Below are 13,784 nucleotides of genomic sequence, written 5' to 3'. Positions count from 1 at the left end.
GGGCAGCCGGACACCCTCCGCAGCAGCAGCCACACTCCAGTGTCTTTCTTACGCTGGGCCAACGCCAACAGCCCAGCTGCAGGGGCAGGCCCCTCCCACCAGCAAATGCCTCCCACAGGCCCAGGATAGCCCAGCCCAGCGCATCAGCCACGCCGCGAGGCAGGGGACCAGATCTCAGCCCTAAAACGTCAGATGATTTTAGGATTTGGGCCAGATGTGCCTCGCGTCTTCGTCAGCATTCGGTTGCATTCATAAGTGTAGGCGAGCTAAGAGACCGCTGCTGAAGCCGGATTGCAGTTGGTGATACACAGAGCTAGGCAGCTAGGGAGCCATCTTCCAGGCAGCTCAACAGCGCCCCCTGTGGCTGTGTTTTATAAATATAAGGATATACTCAGGATGAACATGTCACTGAGTTTTATTCATCACACAGGGATCGTTTCTTACAAATAACTTTGCACAATCTATTGCCCCGGGGTCGGTCTGTTCGAGGGGGCACTGTCCAGTCCCCCCCGACCGAGTTTTGGCTGGTGGCAGTGGATACTACTTTTTATATTCGACCGCGAATATATTCCTATGGGATTTTCCCATTGTTCGAGGATACCACTTTTTAATATAGCCTCGAATATACAGCCGGATTATTAAATTAATATAAATTCACCTGTTTGTATTTTTTGCTGAAACTTGGTTCCAAAATGGCGTTTGTGTTCGCTTCTGTGACTCCAACCCAAGTCGAGCCCTTTGTTCCACTTTTTGGCGGGCTTCTCCACAGAAGCCTCCAAAAGTGGTGCCACTCTGTCTGGGTACCACAGGGGGTGTGGAGGGGGTTTAGGCACCCTGGACTGAGTTGCATCGGCGACTCAAGTCGCACTCTTGTGTGATTGGCCCAAGTGGTGAGCCGCCCGGCTCATCACTTAGCATGTTTGATTGACAGCTAGGCTGAATGAATGGGGGTTTTCTGAATAAAAGCAGGGCTTTGGGGACTGGAACTTCAGAAGTTGCCACAGGACCTAAAGAATCCGAGGAGGGAGAAGCCGAGCCGACCTGCAACGACGACACCACCGGTGGAGCCCTGCGGAACCGTCTCACCACTTTTCCCGACGACAGAGGAGATCCCCAGCCCGGAGAGTCTTCCTCCTTTGACTGGTGGGGATAACCAGTTTGCCCGTCTTTTTTGCCTTCCTGGACCATCTCGTGGCCGCCTTGCCTGTGCCAAGCACCCTGGCAACCAGAATACCATGGTTTACCAATACCGCGAAGAAAAGGGTGGTACCTTGTAACCAGGAAACTCCACGGCTGGTTTCTTCCCAGGCAGCGCAACGACCTTCACCTTTCCTCCACGTCGAGACCTCCTTTTCCTCTGGATGAAACACCGACTTGCACCCGCTGCCAGGAACAACTGCCCCCGCTGGAGCGTTCTTCCCACTTTCAGGTACTGTGTCACGCCTGGCTTCCCTTGAGACAGATCGTTCGGGTGACAGTAAATCCTCGACTTTCTAACCTGGGCTAGCCTGGGACGTGTTAACTAACTTTTCCTGACTTGATCTCAATCTTTTGTGAACTTTCTACAAAGACTCTTTGGGCATAACCCCACTGTGTGATCCTGGACACATTTCGCTTGCTCTCTCTAAGAGTGGGCCTGGCATTTGAACTTCCTTGCTCTCCAGTAGACTTTGCCTAACCTGCCTCACTGTGGTTCTTTGAAAAGTATTGAAATTTGTGAGCTTTCATAACTCTGCCCTTTTCCCTCCCTTTTTAATAACTTATTAGAGTGCCATCTTATGTTAAGCGCTCACCTCTGTCTGACAATAAGTGGTGTTTCTCAGTAAGACTTGTCTAATAAGTAATTAGGGTTGTATATATATAATAGTGACTGTGTGTTGAATTTACTTATCTCTTTGTGCTAGTGTAATTTACAAGTGTGTCTTTAAATAAATAATTATATACTTTTACACCAAAGCTCTGGTCAGTGTTTGCTTGTGCTACTGTGTCTCTGTACCTATTGTGTATACTCTATATACTGCCTAACTCATCTTGAGAGAAGTCTGACTGCTCAGCCACAGCTACCAGGTAAATCTGTGTGGTACAGACTGCTACCAAGTGGGTTTACTGCCAAACACCTGTAGTCCTAAATCTTTTGCAGTGGTCCCAGAGGGAACTGCACAGGTTTCTGCCTAACAGGGGCCCGCTCTGTTGGAAGGACTGACCTCCCTCTATATGTGGGCCCATGGGGCTTGCTGTACCGGGCCTGTCAGGGCTTAGTGGGCAATAAGTGGTGGTTGACTGGTTGCGCGCCCAGAACCATGCCCTCCTCCTCCCCGGAGAGCGTGTTGTATCGGCTCCTGCCTCCTGTCCCCACTGCAGCCCACGTCTGAAATTGGCACGCGGCTCTCCTCGACCCGCCAGGGCCCGCCAGGGCCCGCCGCTCGCACACAGCACACATGGCGGCCCGTAGGGTAGGGGCTGTGTACCTTACCTGCTGGGTGTCTTGCTGTCTTCTGGGTCAGGGTGGGGTCCCGGCCCACCTTGGGTTGTCTTCCTCTGCATTTCGGGGGTTGTGCAGGCGTTCCCCCTCCACTGCGTACACACCCATGCTCCTCGGGCACGCCGGGTGCTGTATCCTCTTGGTGTCGGGGCAGTCCACTCTTGTCGGATTCTTACAATCTAGTGTAGAGCCGCACCACAGACGGGGGGGGGGGCGTCCAGTTATCCCAGCTCTCCGCCTCACTCCAACGCTGATGTTTCTTGGGGTCTACTGCATGGATCTGCCCGCAAATAAGTCTACTGATGCCCTTACGCCACCCGTCACTGGCGTTGGTTTCCAGTGAAACCACTCCAATCAGCAGGATTTTTTTGTCAGGATATGTGAAGGCACGCAGCCCTGCGTTTAGATGGCCATTTTCAATGGCGTCCAACAGCGCCCCCCCACCAACCCTGAAACTTTAAATAAAGGTTTTAAAAATCTTACTTTCGGGGTCTGTGTGTCTCTTGTCACCATGCCTGTCTCAAAGACAACACTGCGTCTCTTGCCTGCCGAATGCCGAGGGACCCTCTTGCGGTTCCTGGCATCTCCACAGCACGCCTTGCTAGCAGCCCATTACTTTCCATTGGCGTGCTCCTCTGCTCCGCCACACCGGCTCGTGCCACCAGCTTCCACACTCTGGCCTGTGCCTCCAGCTTCCACACACCGGTTCGTGCCTCCAGCTTCTGTCCGCCTTCAATGGAGCCGTCACGTCTTCTCCTGTGCTGGTTCTCAAAGTTCAGTTCTCATTTTAAATGATCCTGCGGATAGGTGATTCCACCCAACAACTAGCACGCTCATAAGCTTGACTCTCCTGCTACTCTGTCAATTCCTTCACTCTCCTCATCTCAGTATTTAGATGGTTGTGGGAATTGAAGTCCATTGATTATTTCTGATAAATATTTCTTGGAGAGTCTTTCTTAATGATTCCCTGTGAAAGTTCAGTTCTACATGAAGGAAAACTAGAACTGAAAATGGGTTTCTTGGAACCTTTACTCTGCAGATTAGGGATGGGAATTATTCCGAAAAGGTATTGGGAACTATAGGGGTGGGTGGGTGGGGGGCAGATGTATGGTAATAAGCCATCAGGGTATTGGGGATCAAGGCTTCTTCCTCATGGGTAAAAGGGGGATACCGTGCCTCATTCAATAAAGTATGACATCTCCCCGGTAGTTGTCTCCTCCCATGTGATCCTCTCCCATATAACTCCCCCCAGTGTGAGGGTTGTTACACAAAGTTTGGATGCAGTACCCTTAGGGTGCACTACAACAACTCCGACTACAGGTAATAGGAAACCCAACCTTTGGTATAAGCTTGTACTACACAGTTTGGTAGAGTGTTGAGCAGCCAGGCTTATCTCAAGAGGGATCAATGTGAGCTGTAGGGGAGTTAACCATAGATTCACAATGAGAAGTATTCAAATGACATGCATTACTTACTGTAAAAGCATTTCTGATGGTTGTATCTGCTTATATTCACATGCTGTGCATATAGTCCGACATCCAGTGGTCACTGCAGAGTATTGCATCTTGTCTTTCGAGAGTCAAAAGAGGACGTCGGCATAGGCGTGTCTGTAACACTATCCCTATAGTGACGTGTAGTGTACCCAAAATCTCTCACAGGCCGATTTCCCTCCGATTGTATTTTTTCTGCCTATGACTAACGTGAGTGAGTACAGAAAAGAGAGAAAAGTAACAGGACGTCTATGTTCCTTCCATCCGAGCGGGGACGAAGGGTGGGAGCATGCGAATCTAAGCAGATACAACCATCAGAAATGCTTTTACCGTAAGTAATGCATGTCTTCTGATGTTTGTTAATCTCCTTAGAATCACATGCTGTGCATAGACTAGCGAGCAGTACCCGGAGTTGGAGGTGGGGTGTGAGAAGGAACAGTAGAGAAAAGATGTCTTAGTACTGCTTGTCCCACCTGGGAATCAGATCTAGAATGAGCATCCAGATAATAGTGTTTTGTAAAGGTGTGTACAGAACTCCAGGTTGCCTCTTTTCAAATGGACTCAAGGGGAACATTTGCAATGAATGCTATGGATGCCCCAGTGCTTCGAGTAGAATGTATTCTAGGCTTAAAGGGCAGTTCTCTCTTAGCAAGAGTGTAACAGAGAGTGATGCATTGGACAATCCATCTAGAGATAGTGGATTTGGAAACTGCATCTCCTTCTCTTCCTGCCGCCACTGAGACAAAGAACTGATTAGTCTTTCTTAGTGTGCGAGTTCTTTCCACATAAAACATGACCGTGCTGCGCACATCAAGTGTGTGCAGGCTCTTCTCTCCCAAGTTTGATGGGTTCTGAAAGAACGTTGGTAGTTCTATAGACTGGTTGACATGGAACTTTGAAATGAATTTAGGTGCAAACCTAGGGTGTGCGCGTAGAACCACCTTATCTTTGTGAACTGTTACAAAGCGCTTGTAGTTCACTCACTCTCAAGATGGAGGTGATAGCTATTAAGAAAGCAGTCTTAAGAGTGAGATCCTTAAGGTTCGCTCTATGCATGGGCTCCAAGGGGGGGGGGTCCATTAGCCTGGATAACACGACGTTCAGGTCCCATCCCGGAGCTGGGTTAGATATAGGAGAGTGAATTCTTTTTACTCCCTCCATGAAGACTTTAATAACTGGAACCTTCCACCACGACACCTTATGTTGCGACGTAGTGTAGGCGGAGAGTGCAGATAGGTGAACTATAATGGAATTAAAGACTAGACCCGAGTCAAGTAAGTGAGTCAGGTATAAAACAATATGTGTGGGAGAGCAGTCAACAGGGTTGATGCATTTTGAATTGCACCAGATGACAAACTGTTTCCACTTACTGGAGTAGCAATAACGAGTGTTCGTGTTTCCTTGCCTCCCTGAGAATATCCATGCATCTCTGAGGGACCAGCAAATGTCCAAATTTTATGACCTCAGGAGCCAGGCCGCCAAGTTCAGAGTCTGCGGGCATGGGTGCAGCATCAGGCCCCTGTCCTGCGACATGTTGTACGGGCATAGTAGTTTCACTGGAGGAGATAGAGACATCTCCATCAGATGAGCGAACCAGGGTTGCCGGGCCACTAGTATCATTGTAACTGCTTCCTGGTGCATCTTGTGCACTATCTTTTTGAGAAGGGGAGTTGGGGGGGAAGTGTAGACAAATTTCCCTAACCATGTTATCCAGAGTCCGTTTCCCTTGGAGCGGTTCTGGGGGTACCTGGAGGCGTAATCTTGGCATTGGGCGTTCTCCAGAGTTGCGAACAAGTCGATCTCTGGGAAACCCCATTCTGCGAAAACATTGGAGACGATGTCTCTGTGTAATCGCCATTCGTACTCTGTGGGTTGAGGGAAGTCTCTGCTGAGTCCGTCTGCCAGAAGATTGAGTTCCCCTGGAACATGTTGTGATAACAGGAACATGTTGTGTTTGAGAGCCCACTTCCATATGTTTTGGGATAGCTTGGACAGTTCTGGAGAGTGAGTGCCCCCATGCTTGTTCAGGTAGTACATGGCTGTGGTGCTGTCCGTGAGGATCAGCACCGTCTTTCCTTGTAGATGGGTTTGGAAGGCTTTTAGTGCTTTGAACACCGCCAACAATTCCAGCAGGTTTATATGGTTGTACGCCACACTTGAGGTCCAAACTCTGTACGCAGTGTGATGGGACAGGTGAGCCCCCCATCCTGTGAGGGATGAGTCTGTGGTTAGAGGGGCCTCCACTGTGGGGGTGGTGAAGGATTTCCCCTTCACGAGGTTCTCCCTCAACCTCCACCGCAGCGAGAGAAGCAGGGCTTGCGAGACAACCACTAAATCGTCCCATTGTCCGCTGGCCTGACACCATTGGCTGTTGAGCCACTCTTGCATTGGGCGCATGCACAGGCAGGCGTGAGTAACCAAGTAAATACATGACGCCATCATACCTCGCAACCGCATGGCTTGCGTACCGTTACCTCTCGACCGGCTACATACTGAGGGATCTGAAACAGCATGTTTTAAACACTCTCGTTGGAGGGGACGATGAGGCCGTCCCTTGTTCGAATTAGAGCCCCTAGGAATTGCTTGGCCTGGCTGGGGACTAGACTGGACTTTTTCTCGTTGATGGAGAAGCCCAGGTGGAACAAGAGGTCTATATTCTTTTGGGTATTTGAGAAGCATGTTTCGTAAGAATCCCCTGTTATGAGGCAGTCGTCGATGTAAGGATAAACCGGAATAAACAACCTGCGCAGATGGGCTGCTGCCACTGCCAGTACCTTCGTGAATACCCTTGGTGCGGAGGCTATGCCGAAGGGTAGTACCTTGAACTGATAGTGTTTGCCTTCTATCATGAACCTCAGGTATTTCCTGTGAGCTGGCAACATTGAAATATGAAAGTATGCATCTTTCATGTCCAGTGTTGCCATGTAATCCTCCTTTGTGAGCAGGGGGGTTTTTCCTGCAAAGTCACCGTACGAAATTTTAGAGGTTTTACACATTTGTTCGCTGGGCGCAGATCTAAAACAGGGCGCATGGTTAGATCCTTTTTAGGTACAAGGAAGTACACTGAATAAATACCCTTTTTTACCTGTGACAGAGGCACGACCTCTATGGCTCCTTTTTCCAGCAGCGATTCTACTTCCTGAAGAAGGATGAGAAGGTGTTCTGATGCAAGACGTCTTCCATTTGGAGGTCTGAATGTCGGGGACCGGCTGAACTCGATATAGTAACCGTGGGCTATTGTTTACAGTACCCAACGGTCTGTGGTAATCCCCTCCCATGCCTGGAGAAAAGATGTTAACCGGCCCCTGACCGGGGAGGCATGGGAGGGGACCCGAATCTTCGAGTCCTTTAGCAACGGCAGCCGGGGAGCCTCTAGGAGTAGGGCCCCAACCCCTTCCTTTGCCACGACGCTGGCCTCTCGGGGGATACGGTGTGTTGTAACCACTGGTTCCTTGAGGGGAGGACCAGTTGCTGCAGAGGCATACGGCTGCTGAGGTAAGCGTTGTCCACGAAAAAGGCGCCTATTGCCAGATCGGCTCCTGTTGGGGGGGTTTCGTGATTTGGTCAAGGGTCTTCAGGGTGTCGTGCTCCTTTTTCGCTGTTTCCAGGGCGTCATCAACCGCCTTTCCAAACAAGTTGGAATCCTCCAGGGGCTTGTTAATGAGGGACGCCTGAGTCTCTAGCTTGAACCCCAAGTTCCTAAGCCATGGATGCCTTTTAAGGAGTACGCCCTGGACCAAGGAATGCCCAGCCGTTTCTGCAGCATCCAAAGTATTTTTTAATGATGCTCTGGTTCACTTGGTTACCCTCGGTAACCGTGGCCAAGAGACGGGTGCGAAGAGGCTCAGGAACCTCCTGTAGGCCTTCGCGCAACAAGGCCCACTGAGCATCAGCGTAACACAGGGTGGTATTGTTGGCAATACGCATAGCAAAAGCCGCCGAGGCTGTAACCCTCTTCCCGAGTGCATAGAGCTTCCTCCCCTCCTTATCCGGGGGTGCTTCGCCTGTGGACAGAGGAACCCCCCACCCTCTTCCTCGTGGTGGTCACCACCAGAGAGTCTGGGATGGAGTGACCTCTAATATATAGAGGATCAGAGAGGGAAGGGCTAAAGAGCTTCTCAATCCGTGGGTTAACACCCCTGACTAAGGCTGGTGTAGTCAAAGAGGGAGCGAGGAGGCTTTTGATAGAGGCGAGGAGAGGAGAGGAGAGGAGAGGAATCGCCTGGCTAGCTGGTGGCTTCTCCTTGATGATTTTCTTCACAAAATCAACCTCGGGGATAGTCTCCCCCATATCGATCTGAAAGCGTGCTTCCGCTTTGCGTAGCAGGGCATTAAACGTGGGCTGATCATCCACAGACGAAGGCTTCCTAAAAGGAGTAGCCTGTGGAGAGGCCAAATCCAAAGCATCAGGGTCAGGTGACACCCCAGGGGACTGCCATGGCTGTGGGTCACACATCAGGGTCTACCCCCAAAGCCCTCTACAGGATCTTGCAGGTCCTCAGGATCCATGAATTGATCATCGTCCTGAGTGTCAACAAGAAGGTCATCTTCAGTGAGGTCATATGTGTACAGTTCCTCTTTCTGGGGGTCAAAAAGTCTTGGGACCTTGGCTTGAGGGTCCCAAGGGCTTTCATCCCTTGGCCTTTTAGGTGTAGTCTGCTCAGAAAGGGAAACAAACCTATCCATCCTGTCCATACAGGTCTCAAATCTCTCCCTGGTCCAATGGTAAGACCCAGAACGGTCTAGGGGCAGAAAGGCTTGTTACTCCGCCTCCAGACGTCAAGATTTCTCCCACAAAGTGGAGGAAATCCCCCCGTTGCCCCCTGAGAATCTGTCCCGTGGGCCAGACGGTGGAGTCTCTGCTTCGACCTAGGGTAGAGTTCTGGAGCTCCTGTTGCACCTTTGCTAGGTCTCGGCGTCTCCTTGACTCTTTCCACAGGTCTTGGCGAATCCTTTGCCAGCCGTTTCTGAGCGTCGTTGGAGACGATCCTCGCGATGCTCTTGGCGACCATCTTCCCAGACGGGAGCTGATCGTGCAGAGTTGTTTTTTGGCTGGGCCGGAACCCTGTCATCGACGGACGCCTTCTTGCGAAGCGCCTCAACGGAGCCTGATACTTTAGGGGTAGTGCCCTTTGTGTTCAACAGCCCGGTCGCTAGGTGCTGATGCAGCTGCAGGGAGGGCTCCCGAGCCTTACGATCGGCGGGAACCGCCGGCTGATCCGGTGTACCCGCTGGCGCAGAGGCTTTCTTCGACTTAGCCAAGGAATGGCCGGGGGTTGTGTGTTTTGTGCCGTGCAATTGTCTGTCAGTGTCACCAGGGTGTACATCCCCCAAAGCAGGGCCAAAGCGGTGCCTGTCGGGGCCGGGGACAGATGTCACGGAGCGAGAGCGCTCCGTCGAGAGATCAAAGACCTCCAGTATGGAGTTTGGGTAATCACTATCACTCTGGTCACATTCAGCGGCCGCCGCGGCAGGAGAGGAATCAGCCTTTGACATCCCGTAGGCTGCCCACCTTTTGACCCTGCGCTCCTTCAGAGTTTTAGGACGGAGGAGCTTGCAGGCCCTGCAACCAACTTCGTCGTGCTCAAGGGGCAAGCAGTGGTTACACTGCCTGTGCTTGCCCTTCCACGGGAATTTGCCTTTACACATGGGGAAAAATCTAAATGGAGTCCTCTCCATAGCTGAGGACTTAACAAGTAATAACGACCAGAAAGGAAAGGGGGAAGAAAGGCATTCTCAGTATGAGACAGAAATGTCCACCCTGACCCCGCTCTCCCTACTGTAGGCGAAGGCGGGCCACGTCGTCGGCAGCACCGATGGGATCACCGTCCGTCGAAGGTCTGGTCTCGGCGGCTATGTGGAACGGCCGTCGAAAGAGGGCCGGTAGGTAATTTTAATTAACAACAATTAAACAAATCGACCAAGGGTAGAGGGGACAATGGCAATGTCTCTTCACGAGCACCGCTTAAGGCGACCAGTATTCTGGGTGGAAAGAAACTATCTGAAGGACCTCGGCGCGTGAGGGATTTTGGGTACACTACACGTCACTATAGGGAACACAGCCTTTCATCCTTCCGAGGTCGATAAATGAGCACCACACACCGTGGGTAATAATAAGCAGCGCTCAAGATAACTGAGGTATTGTAGCGCTATATAAATGCTAAATTATTATTATTATAAGTTGGTCAAAGGAAAAGGTTATTAGAACAAGAGACCACAAATATTCTTAAGCAGGCAAATACTGTTGGATCCCCTAAGCAGAGTGTTAGGGAGAATGTTCTGTTAAGGCTCATTTCCCAAACCTAGTGAGTGCCCCAGCAGCTTTGCTGGATTTTAGGGGTTTATTTTTTTCTCCTGCTAAGAGTGAGACTCTTGTTCTCCCACTCTTAGACATGATTTGAGATATCCTTTGACTTTGCAATGTTTTTAATGGGCTATGGGGTCTTTTACTCCATGTGGTTTTTGGTAAGTGTGTTACACAGCACCCTCAGTGCAGTAACACAGGGGTGTCATAGTGACCCCCAAACATAGACTCCATACCCTGGGACTGACTACTGTCTCCCAGGGCATGTAAAGTCACCATTGACTTTACTAGTCTTAAATTGGGAACAGAACCAGTACAAACCATCATATTGTGGAAGTACTGGTAGGGGTAATTAGATTGCCCCTGGGTCTGTTTTTTGAGGGGGCACTGTGCAGTCCCCCCTCGTCGAGTTTCTAGCTGGTGGCGGTGGTTACTGCGCAAATTATTCCTTAAGAATATTTACAATGGGATTTTCCCATTCATTTTAAACGCACCACTTTTTGGTGCAATGTTAAAGATACCGCCAGGTTATTTATTTAATATTTATTCCCCGGTTGGGTCTTTTCGCAAGGACTCGGTTTTAAAATGGCGTTTGTGTTCGCCTCTGTAACTCCAACCCAAGTCGAGCCCTTTGTTCCACTTTTTCGGCAGGCTTCTCCACAGAAGCCTCCAAAAGTGGTGCCACTCTGTCTGGGTCTACAGGATGTGTGGGAGGGGGGTTTAGGCACCCTGGACTGAGTTGCCTTGGCAACTCAAGTCGCACTCTTGTGTGATTGGCCCAGTGGTGAGCCGCCATGTTTGAGTGACAGCTAGGACTAATGAATGGGGTTTTTCTGCATAAAAGCAGGGCTTTGGGGACTGGAACTTCAGAAGTCGCCACAGGACCAAAGAATCCGAAGAGGGAGAAGCTGAGCCGACCTGCAACGACGACACCACCGGTGGAGCCCTGCTGAACCGTCTCATCACTTCTTCCAACGACAGAGGAGATCTTTTTCCTTTGACTAGTGGGGATAACCAGTTTACCCGCCTTTTTGCCTTCCCAGATCATCTCGTGGCCGCCTTGCCTGTGTGCCAAGCACCCCTGCAACCGGGATACCACGTTTCACCACTACCGCGAATAAAAGGGTAGTACCTTTTAACCGGAGAACTCCGCCGCTGGTTTCTTCCCTGGCAGTGCAACGACCTTCAGCTTTCCTCCACGTCGAGACCATCTCTTCCCCTGGACTACGCGCGACTTGCACCCGCTGCCAGGAACTGACCCCCGCTGGAGGATTCTCTCCACTTTCAAGGTACTGTGTCCTCCTGGCCTCCCTCGCAACGGTCTGTGTGGGGGGTCTCTTAAATCCTCAACTTACCACTTGGGTTGGCCCGAGGCTGGCTAACTTAACTTTTCTGAGCTGAACTAATTCTTCTCTGAACTCCCTGCAAGACTTTTCAAGCCTCTTAAACTGTGTGATCTTGGGCGCATTGGTGCTCTGTTCTCTCTAAGAGGGAGCCTGGCCTCTGAACATTTTGCTCACAAGTAGACTTTGACTTTCCTGCCTTGCTGAGTGCTTCTAAAGTATTGGATTGTGTGTTTTTCCTAATTTCTGCCTTTTCCCTCCCTTTTTCTTAACTTATTGGAGTGCCATCTTTAGTTAAGCGCTCACCTCTGTCTGGAAATAAGTGGTGTTAACTAAGACTTGTCTAATAAGGAATAAGGGATGTATATATATTAATAGTGACTGTTTTTGAACTTGCTTACAATAATAGTGCTGGAGTGTTTCTAAGTGTGTCTTTAAATAAATAATTATATACTTTGTTACCAAAGCTCTGGTCAGTGTTTGCTTGTGCTACTGTATTTTGGTACCTATCTTGTATACTCTATATACTGTCTAACTCTTCTTGAGAGAAGTCTAACTGCTCAGCCACAGCTACTAGGTAAATCAGGGTGGTACAGATTGCTACCAATTGGCTTTACTGCCAACACCTGTACTCTTAAGCCTTTTGCAGTGATCCCTAAGGGAACTGCACAGGTTTCTGCCTAACACAGTCACTCAGTATAACAGGCTAAGCCAAAGTCAATGGGCAAAAAGTCTTATATAGGATGGAGCACTTCTGGTATGTAAGTAGAAAAGTCTTTGCACAATGTTTTAGAAGTCTTTGAAGAAAAGAAGAATCAAATGTAGGGCCACAAGCTGATTAGACTTGTGGGTAGTAGAAGATGCAAGCAACTCTACAATGAGAGGTAAGTTCTCTCAGACTTTACAGTACCTTTGTATTGAAGAAAAAGTGCAGCAGATGACTTCTGTTCCTGTGCAGCTCTGCAGATCTCACTGTTCCTAAGCCTCAGTCGTGGGACAAGAGAAAGAACTTCTGGGGACTCCTGAACTGCAATGGGACGGTCACTGCTCGCAACCGGCAATCTTTCAAACAAGTGGCACTTTGGTGTTTCAGCTCCTCGGGACTACCGCAAATAGCAACACTGCAGTTGCTGGCTGTCGAGAGGGATTTACCTTGCTTCTGGAAGTCCCGAAGATCTTCCTGGAGCTCTTGGCCAACTTGAAAGCAACACACACAATCTGGTGTTCCTCTCCCTGGCATTTTGTTTCCAGCAGCAACTCTGTGGAAATGCAACAAGCTCAGAGGGAATGCTCATTTGGCTTACTTTGGTGTTGACTGGTCCCACCAACTCAAGGGGAGAAGTTGTCCTTGCAGAGGATTCTCTGCCGATACGAATTTGGAGTTTCAGCACAGCAGCAGGGCTTCACCAGGCAAAACAACGGTCCAGGAGTTGCAGCAGGCCTCCTCTTCAAGTTCTTCTTCGGTTCCTTGGTCCAGTGGTCGACTCTGCCTTCTAAGCCGAAAGCCTTGACTTTTATTCAGTTCTCTCCCATTCATTCCAGCCTAGCTGTCAGTCACCCAGCAGGGTGGCTGTCCTTGCTGGCCAATCACTAGAGTGCATTTGGGTCCCCTAGGAGACCAAGCACAGGGAGTTTCGGGCACCTCCCTTACTTCACACCCTGGAGCCAGAGGCGGGCTTCACTCGAGAAATACGCCAAAGGCCAAGTGAACAATGGGACCAGACCTGGTTTGGCGCACAGAATAAATCTCAGGAAGGACCTTTCCACAAAGAAATGGCAAAAAAAGACTGAAGCCATTTCGACAAAATGGCATCCTTGGTGCTTTACTGGAGCTGCGAATGCAGCCCGCGGTAAATGCACACCACGGTAGTTAAAATGAAACCACTGCCACCAGCCATTCAGTGAGAAAAGGGTAACATAAAAATGTTACAGGAGAAGCTAAACAAAGGGGATACTAGGTAACCCCTCCAGCATCCTATTGTAAAATAGTGTGTCCTGGGTCTAGAAAGTTACAAATGTAAGTAAAGTCAATTTCACTTTACTGCTCTTGGAAACAGTAGTTTATCCAAGAGAAGGTATTTCAACCTTTGGGAAATCTGAAAGACTTCCCTGTGTCACTGCACTGAAGGTGCTGTGTGACACAATGTAAAAATATGATGCCTATG

At 49.8% G+C, this 13,784-nt stretch overlaps 1 protein-coding gene across 1 annotated transcript in view; it reads right to left on the bottom strand.

The window, feature by feature from the left end:
• Nucleotides 1-13,784, bottom strand: part of LYST (lysosomal trafficking regulator) — a 3,942,656-nt gene that overhangs the window by 2,758,847 nt on the left and 1,170,025 nt on the right. The window lies entirely within an intron of this gene.

Source organism: Ambystoma mexicanum, chromosome 4p (assembly GCF_040938575.1).
Source record: "Ambystoma mexicanum isolate Mex_15411 chromosome 4p, UKY_AmexF1_1, whole genome shotgun sequence".
Classification (NCBI taxonomy): domain Eukaryota; kingdom Metazoa; phylum Chordata; class Amphibia; order Caudata; family Ambystomatidae; genus Ambystoma; species Ambystoma mexicanum.
Note: the sequence above shows the minus strand (reverse complement) of the source record. Positions and strands in the feature narration are given on the sequence as shown.